Genomic DNA, 9,162 nt, shown 5'->3' with positions numbered 1-9,162 from the left:
GCCATGAAACGTGAAAGAAAATCAAATTAACCTAAAACAGCTGGAACATAATTTCTCTCCTTTTTCTTGCTTTCCCTTTGGTAATTTGTTTTCCAGACTCCTCTCCTATAAAATCAGGCCTCAGATCTCAGGATCAGCTGAGGAAAAACAAGAAATAAGAAAGATTATTTCTTATTTGTCTTTATAGATATATAGCTATAATCAAAGCACTTTTGAACCCTCCACCCTTCAAAAAAAAAAAAAAAGCCTATGTCTGCATTTTTTCCCCCCTAGAGAGAATGTTGACCTTCTTCCTCTGGACACTTTCACTTCCTTTGCTGCAAGGTGAAGTGGCCACCAGACTTAGGGTGCAAGTGGCTAGTTCTTTCCATAGAGCTTCATGACCCTGCAGCCTTTGAGAAGAACCCATATTAAGAGTTTCTCTTCAAGATGATTGGGCTGCTCTACCCAGCGTTGCTGAGGTGAGTGATTCCTCTAACGAAATCTCTAAGTCATGGTTCCTCATGAAAATATTTAATATGCTCTATCTCATAAGTACATTGCTCTTTGCCATCTACCACTCTGAGATGTGAGGAGCTAACCACCCTCTCTGCTATTTCCCTCCACCAAACAGGGCTCTGGTCATATCGCCTGCTCTGTGCTGAGGCCTTACGTTACTCAGCAGGAGACGGAGGCTTCAGAGGGTGAGGTGTCTATTCCACTGGCCAGACGCTCTCCCTCCCTTCGGGTCGGCAACACTGCTTCTTCCTTGGGTGCTTTCCCATTGCCTTGTGTTTTCCTGCTTCCATGGCTTCTCTTCCTTACTCTTGCCGACAAACACAAGGAGTTTTCTGAAATCAAAAACATTTATGTTCCCTCTAGATAGCTTAAATTTTAGCCGTTTCCTTTCTAATAAGCTCTTCCAGAAATGTTGGTAAGCGATGCTAATCAAGTTAGTTGATTATTGAAAGCAGGCTGCTTTCTCTCCGCACAATGTTGGGTTCTGCTGGGGACACAGAAGGGCCTATGACCTATCTGCTATCCAGAAACTTGTAATCTAACTGGGAGACAAATAGCATTCATCCATTCATTCCTGTGGACACTCAGTATGCAATTATTGCGTGCCTACTGTATGCTGGGTATTTGGGAAACCATGCAAGTGGTTTTTAAACTCTGAGCTCTGGCTCCCAGGGCAGGAGTTGGGGAATGAAGTTAGGACAAAGGATCACAAATCCATGTATATCACAAGTAGTGCCTGCAAATTTTCATTCTCTTCTTATCCATGCATTCATCTGACAAATATGTACTCAGTGTTCATAAACATGGAATAACGCCTCAGACATGTCTGTGTATTTTCCAAAAGCATTTGGATGCCATTGTGATCGATTAAATAGAACTCCATTTAAAAGTTTTACTGAGTTTGGAAAGTCTTTTTCTCACTGAGTATTTTCCAAGTCAGTGGATGCCAAGACTTCATTATTATCTTGGAACTTCACAAGAAGAGTGAATGCTTTTAAACTGCGTTCTTATTTTGGAAAATGTGGGAGCTTCTGCAAGAGAAGGTTGACACAGTGTCCATAACAAGACCCGAAGGTGTGGGTTTTGTAGGAGAGCAGCCAGGCGTGTACACGCAAAGAAACCAGGGAGATGTGAGGGGAAAACACAAAGGACATCAATGCTGTGTTTAAGCAACTCTCACCCATGTGAGCCTATGGTTTGAAGAGCATATTATTTTAAAATATCTGCATAAACTCTCTCTTCTGAAATGGTTTAGGAGGCACCTGGGAGGCTCAGTCAGTTAAGTGTCCAACTCTTGATTTCTGCTCAGGTCAGGATCTCATGGTTCATGTGTTCGAGCTCCATNTTATATATTTATTAATTATATATTTATAAATATATAATTATTTTATATAATTGATTATATAATTTTATATAATTTATATCTGTTACATATTATAACTAATAAATAAGTTCAGAACATCTAAATCTCCACCTCCCTGACCAATCCTGATTATTTTGCTCCATTTCTACAGTGTAGGCTTTTCGAAAGCAAAATATACTATAATTGTCTGTGTTGATTGTTCCTTATACTTTCTCCAAGTGCTTTCTTTATAAATGGTTTAACTGAGCACCACCAAAATCATGAGATGCAGAAAGGACAGGAATCATTATCCTTATGTTATAGATGAATTTAGAATGCCTAAGAACAGACCATGAATTACACAGATACAAAAGCAGGCAAGGGTTGGCTAGGTAAAGTGGTCAGGAGAATGATTTATTAAGAAATGTGAAATGATCCTGGGATGCAGAATCTGGAATTTGGGAAAGAGGGGGGAAGCTAGAATCCCATGCTTCTATTGGCCACCATATGGGTTCTAGGAAGATCACGCTCATGTGAAATGCTGAGCTCTTAAAATTGAAGAGACATTTTAAGAAGGGCTAGGAAAAAAGGGAACAAACAATATGTTTGAAAAACATGAAAAGTAAAATCTAGAAAAGACAGTCCAACAAGCAGCGTGATGCACAGTGGGAGAATTAAGGGCAGCTCGAACTGATGTTCGAGTCAGCTGAACGGAATTCAAACACCGCCCCCCTCCCCACTTTCTGTTCACCGTATTTTCATGGAACCATAATTCACGTGGCCTTAACATGTTCTAAGGACTAAACTATATTGGGTGTCCTTTCAGGTGATGCATCTTTTTTTTAACATTTATTCACTTTTGAGAGGCAGAAACAAAGCATGAGTGGGGAAGGGGCAGAGAGAGGGAGACGCAGACTCTGCAGCAGGCCACAGGCTCTGAGGTCTCAGCACAGAGCCTGATGTGGGGCTTGAACTCCAGGACTTGAGCCAAAGTCTGCCGCCTAGCCCACTGAGCCACCCACGTACCCCTCAGGTGATGCATTTTTAAGTGAAAGTCAACCCTGCCAGAATAAAGAGCTTGGGCTTGAATTTTGCTTTCAGGACACGTTAGCCATCAGGCAACTACTTAATTAATACTTTTCTCTCCAAACTTCCTATTTTTTCCATCTCTAAACTGAGTATGATAAAACTTCCCTTGCATAGTTGCTTCAAATATGCAAGTTGTTGTATGCAAAGCACCTCATCAAGTACCCGGGACGCAGTAGAAACTCAAGCAAGGAGAGCTGGTTTATCAGGCGGTGGTGCTGGGTTTAATTTATATGTGTTCTCATGGCCTGAGCACTAGACTGGGAGTCAACAGAATCCAAGTTTGGGGCCCCGACTCTTCCACTTAGGAACCATAAGATGAGATGTTACGAAAGGTACCCATGTTTCTTCATCCTGAATCTCTTCACATATAAAAATGAGTGTGACTTCCTTTCCTATTTTCAGTTCAAGACTCAAATGAAATGGTATGTGTGAAATAGCTCTTAAATATAAATGTCATATAGAAATAGGATGTATTGCTACTAAGTCTTTCAAAACTAATCATCTAGGTTAAAACAGACAGGTCATTATATATGTAACAAAGGTATCACAGTAATACGAATACAGGGCGGAAGTCTCTGTGTTTCCAGAAGGCCTAGTAACAATAAGAAAAGCCCCTCAAATGACGAGATATGTTTAGTTAGCACAGGAAAGATTGTTCAGTTTTAAGGACAGGGAAGCATATGGGCACGCTTACAAGGGTCATGATGGACTGTCCGTCTCTAGGGCGACATTAGAAAGGATGAACAGCGATCGGTTCTGAATTTATCAGAGAATCAGAGAGTCCTCAGCTCCAGAGGGACCAGAGATAGTGCAGCCCACCCACCTTGTTTGACAGCGAGGAAAGTGAGGCCCAGAGAAGTGAAGGTACTTAATCACAAGGACGCCCACAGCGGGCGAGCCGGCCACCTGCCTCTGCCTTAGGCTTCTGCTCACTGTTTTCCATGACGACACTGTCACTTCTGTTCAAATGCATACCCCCATGGCTTTAAAATCTCTGCCTCTGGTAAATGGGGAGGACTGGAGAGCAAATCCAAGGCTATCTGCTAAGCTACGGGACAGAATAACTCGAACGTTTCAGTGGAGGGCTGGAGGGCAGTGAGGGGCTGCATTGAGCTCAGCATCTTGAAGCATCCTCCCCTCCGTTTGCCTTTATGATATCATCCAGGAAACATTTAAACAACCTAGATGGAACGAAATGTCTTGCCAGGTGGTAGCCTGTGATGTATACAGACAGCCCCTGACTCACAAAGAAAGACTACAGAGGTCCCATACATGCGAACAGCTGCTGCCGTCCGCCGGGCCCCCACCACCTGGCAGCTGCCATAGGCTGTGTGAAAAAATTAAAAAAAGAAAGAAAGGGGATAGGGAAAAAAAAAAAAAACTTGGACCACTTGCAGATTCGGCACATTCAGAGGCAGAGGAAGGGAGGAAGCTGTGGACACAGGAATCACGTAAAGGAACGGACTCTCCACATGAATTGTCATCCGTGGGTGATCTGGTAACAGCCCCCACTCTCTTTGCCCTGAAACATCTTCTCCTGGGAATGACGGTCCTCTTCTCCCCACAGGGCCAGAAATTCTCTGTACGTAGGATTTTGCCTCCAAGCCTTTTTGTAAGAAGGAAAGCAGGAATAAATGATATTTTGCCATTAGAAATCTCTTTTAAAAAGCCATTCCCCTTTATAAAGGTTAATAATGAGTGTCTACCTCATGGGGTTGTTGTAAAGATAAAGTAAATAAATGAATAAGAAGTTCTTATGTTTGGGGCGCCTGGGTGGCTCAGTTGGGTAGGTGTCCAACTCCTGGTTTCAGCTCAGGTCGTGATCTCGTGGTTCAAACCCCACATTGGACTCCACACTGTGGAGCCTGGTTGAGATTCTCTCTCTCCCCCTCTCTCTGCCCCTTCCCCATGTGCTCGTTCCCTCTCTCTTTCTCATCTCTTTCTCGTTCTCGAAACAAATAAATAAACTAAAAAAAAAAAAAACAGTTCTCAGAACTGTACCCAATATGTGCTGTAACTCCAATGTCATGAAAGTGTTAATGCTCTGTACAATTACTATTACTTTCCATTTTACAGATGAAAGAAATGAGGCTTAGAGAGGTTAAATTACCCTACCTAGGCCATATAAGTTAAAGATAGAACCAGGATTCAAATCTAGGTCCATCTCCAAAGCCTATCTTAACTACTGTACTAACATCTGTATGCCTAGCATTGGGCAACCATTCACACATTAGCAAGAATTAATTCATGTACATTTTTTTTTTTGCTGAAAATCAGCTAAGCTCAGCTGCACTCGGGAAACAGGAATTTTGACTAGTGAGGGAGTAAAGAAGGTTACTGGGGAGAGAGCAGGAAGACCTGAGTGAGAGACCACAGCTGGGTATTGAGTAGGAAGCCTGGAGGCAGGGATGCCCGTGAATGGGAGATATAAAGATAAAACACAGTTTAGGGGGAGTCAAGGATGAATTCTGACCCATGTGAAATTTCATCTAGATCTGACTCAGGAAAGGGAGAGGAAGATTTCTATCTTTTCCCCCACCTACCACTTTGTCCCACCCACGGCTCCAAATTGCTTATTAGTACTCTTGGTAGACTACAAGAAAGTTTAAATAAACTTTTGTGGGCTGGTTGGAAACATAATGCTTCCACTCCCATTTGTAACGCGTTTCTTTTGGGAAATGTGTGCTGAGTTCCAAACAAATGACGTGTAATATAATACAACGTGTGTATGCTTCGTGTGTCCCTGTGCTGGGCACTGTGCTGGGTGCTGGGAATAGCAAAGGAAACATAAGGCAAGATCTCTGCCCTTGAGCAGGAACCCTGTGGGGGAGAGATGTGTGAGCAGAAAAGAGACAGTATGCTGAGTATAACAGGTGAGGCGTGTACCTCAGTGCCTTAGAGCACAGAAGGGGACAGGGAAATTGCTCTTGAATCAACTTCCGGATTCCAATCCTTCTGCAAGTTAGGAGCTGCATGGAATGCGTTAAAGTTACTGGAAGGACATACTTACCATTGAGTACTGAACGATCTACTTCTTCAATAAGACTGTCATTGCCTGCTCTTTTTCCCGGCCGGCGGTAGTATTGATATCTGTGTTTTTTGTCTAAGAGGTTAGAAGAGAGAGGGGTGACTGCGTGGACTCTGAACTCAGGGTGCTCTGGTTTGAATCTGACTTTCATCTAGTAGCAATATGACATTTGCCTCTCTCGGTCTGAGGTTTTTCATCTGTAAAATGGAGCCCGTGAAAATACCTTCTCTGTAGGGAAGATAAATGAGCTAATGCATGCAAAGCCCAGTGCGCAAGATGGAATAAACATCTCACCCAAATCTGGCTACTCTTAACCAGGTGATAGGAATTCACTGACTTCATAGAACTTCACAAAGTGGAGTGCCGTTTCCAGAAGATTGTTTTAAGGGGTACCCAGCCAAGCATGTTTACATTTTGATAGCCTATATTTATCTTCATATATATACAGCACATCAAATCCAGACTTTAAAGCTATCATTTCATAGGATGAATGAAAATTTTTAGAAAGTAAATTAACCCAGGGGCGCCTGGGTGGCTTAGTCGGTTAAGCATCCGACTTTCGCTTAGGTCATGATCTCACGGTTCGTGGGTTCGAGCCCCGCGTCGGGCTCTGTGCTGACTGCCAGCTCAGAGCCTGGAGCCTGTTTCAGTCTGTGACTCCCTCTCTCTCTGACCCTCCCCTGCTCATGCTGTCTCTCTCTCTCTCGCCTAGAAATAAATAAAACATTAAAAAAAAATAAAAAAAAAAGTAAATTAACCCAAAGAAACCTGTTTGGTAAATACTAGTCTGATGTTCCATCTTGTCTTTCAAAATAAAAGTAACAAGCAGACTAGGAAACTTCAACTGAGGCTAGGACAGCAGACAGAGGTTTCCTTTTACATTTTTCTCCTTTTTTCTCTTTCCTTTTTTTTTTTTTGCACTTGCCATGGTTCAAATTAGTTTTATTTTTCTTAATATCAAATATGTATATGAACGTCCCTATTAAAATGTTCTCTAGACTTTTTTTTTAATGGATATGGGAGGAAAAAACGTAACAGATTAGGAAATTCAGCAAAGCGATGGTCTTCCTTTATGTGTTTTCTCACTGTAATGAAATTCAAAACTCTCATCTAGGACTCTGGGGAAAGGCAGCATTTCCTAATGCCCTAACTAAAGGGAAAGTGCGGCTGAATAGCAGAAAAGAATGCCTTCTGCATGCTCGCGCTTTCTTGGCCCCGATTTCAATCCTGGTGGAAAAATTCCCTGAAGCCTATGACAGCTGAGCTTCTCGCCTGGAATTCAGATGATCAGAAAAGGAAAATTATACCGTGAGGTTCTGGGGGCACTCGGCCTCTTGCGATGCGCACAGAAGCCAGAGAGTGGATGGGCCGTGTGCCATGTCCGCCCCACCAGCTGGGGGAGCTGAAGCCAGAGGGGATTCAAGTTTGAGGAAGGTGGTGGGCAGGAGACGTGAGAGATGACAAGGATGGCCCGCCTCAACTCACTCGCTGGGTTTCCCCCAAGTTGCAGTAAGGTCTCTGGGGCACCCAGTCACCTTTACCCCTTCTCTGTAAAAATTACCCCCAGGAAAGTCCCTCTGTCTAGCACAGCAGTTGGCCTTTGAAGACTATGGAATGATCTTGCCTGGATGGGGTTTCCCTGAGGTCAGTATCCCCATCCGGGCTTCTCCTGGCACTGTAGTGTCACTTCGCTGACAGGCTGGCAGATGGCAGAGTGTGTTAAAGGCACACAAGACCAAGGACCGTTATTCGCTGAGGTCTTTAAAGATGTCTGTTAAGCAGAGGTTTAGCCTCATGCCGGCCGTGTGTCTTCTGCTCTCTGTGGACATGACCTCCCCTAACTAAGCACCCTCCCGCGCCCTCCACCAACCTGGTCACACAGTCCTTATTTCAAAGAGNCCCCCCCAGCCCTGGGAGAGCAGGTACAGAGGAAAGGTACTCACCGAATTGTGGGCAGCGGCTTTCAGGTAAATCCCTTTATTTCAGTCTCAAGAACAGAATTATCAGGTACAATACAGGACACTCAGTTAAACTGGAGTGTAGATAAACGGAAAATAAGTTTTTAGTATGAGTATGTCTACAATACTTACAGTAAATACTTAATGAGTCCACAATACTTATAGTAGACACTTATGCCAAACATTGCTTGTTGTTTACCTGGCGTTCCTATTTAACTGGGTGTCTATTTTTTCATTTGCTAACTCCAGCAATTCTACTCAAGAACAACCCACGAGGCTGGCATTAGTATTCCTGTTTTAAAGACGGGCAAAGGAGATTGGAGGGGTTAAGAGACTTTTTGGAAGCAATGGAGCTCGTGGGCGGCAGAGTAGAGATGAGATTTTCAACCCAGACCTCCTGATTTCAGGGCCAGTATCACTTCCACAACACCCACCCAGGGATCCAAGCCTTAAGTAGAAGGGCTGGGAAGGGATGCTGATGGAAGAAAGTGAGACATTTTCTGACGAATTTGGGGAGGATCTTGGGTGCCTTGTTCACAAATGTAGATACTCATTCCATAAACAGTTGGTGGCTAGATTGAGTTGAACAATCGCCAAGCTTGGTAGTTGAGAGACTGTCCCTTTCTCATAAACATTCTTAAGAAAAGACTTGTCCCCCACCCCCAGCTCAGGTCTCCCTTCAACATGACCCTGAGTGCCTGCCGGGAGCACCTCACCCCAGGTGCATAGGCAGTGAGAGATGAGGTCATGGGACACGACCCCAAAAGAAGCTTCGAGTTATGTTACAGCCATTTAACATGATGGAAACCCACAGGACTGAAGGGATTGGCTGGCGCAGGGGAAAAACCCGTCCACTTTTAGCTGGACAGCCCTCAAAGCTCAGTGTGTGTGGCTTGGTTACCTTGCTTGAACCAGGCTGCCTCACCGGAACTTGAAAATATCTGTGCTGATTTAGAGGAGCAGAGGCTGTGGGGATAAAGAGAGGGAAGAGGTAATCTGCTAGAACTTTCTCACCTGAACCTAAGACCCCATCAGGCTGGCTTTCTTCTTAAAGTTGTGAAGCTCTATGCATCTGCACGTAGGAATCTATTTGGGACACATGCATAGATGCCCACAAACTTTCAGGTCACAAGGGAAATGGCAGTGACTCCCTGCAGAGGGAAACACCTTTTGCTCCTCCTTGTTTTTAAATGTTTGTTTATTTTTGAGAGAACACAAGTGGGGGAGGGGCTGAGAGAGTGAGGGAC

At 43.8% G+C, this 9,162-nt stretch overlaps 1 protein-coding gene across 1 annotated transcript in view; it reads left to right on the top strand.

The window, feature by feature from the left end:
- The first annotated feature begins 445 nt into the window (after positions 1-445).
- RBPJ (recombination signal binding protein for immunoglobulin kappa J region) overlaps positions 446-9,162 on the top strand; it is a 215,382-nt gene continuing 206,665 nt past the window's right edge. The window contains exon 1 of the mRNA XM_077776600.1: positions 446-461. The gene's annotated coding sequence lies outside the window, so the exon portion shown is untranslated. The remainder of the gene's footprint in view (positions 462-9,162) is intronic.

This window comes from Crocuta crocuta, unplaced genomic scaffold (genome assembly GCF_008692635.1).
Source record: "Crocuta crocuta isolate KB4526 unplaced genomic scaffold, BGI_CrCroc_1.0 scaffold57, whole genome shotgun sequence".
NCBI lineage: Eukaryota > Metazoa > Chordata > Mammalia > Carnivora > Hyaenidae > Crocuta > Crocuta crocuta.
The sequence above is the reverse complement of the archived record's forward strand: the minus strand, read 5'-3'. Positions and strand labels throughout refer to the sequence as shown.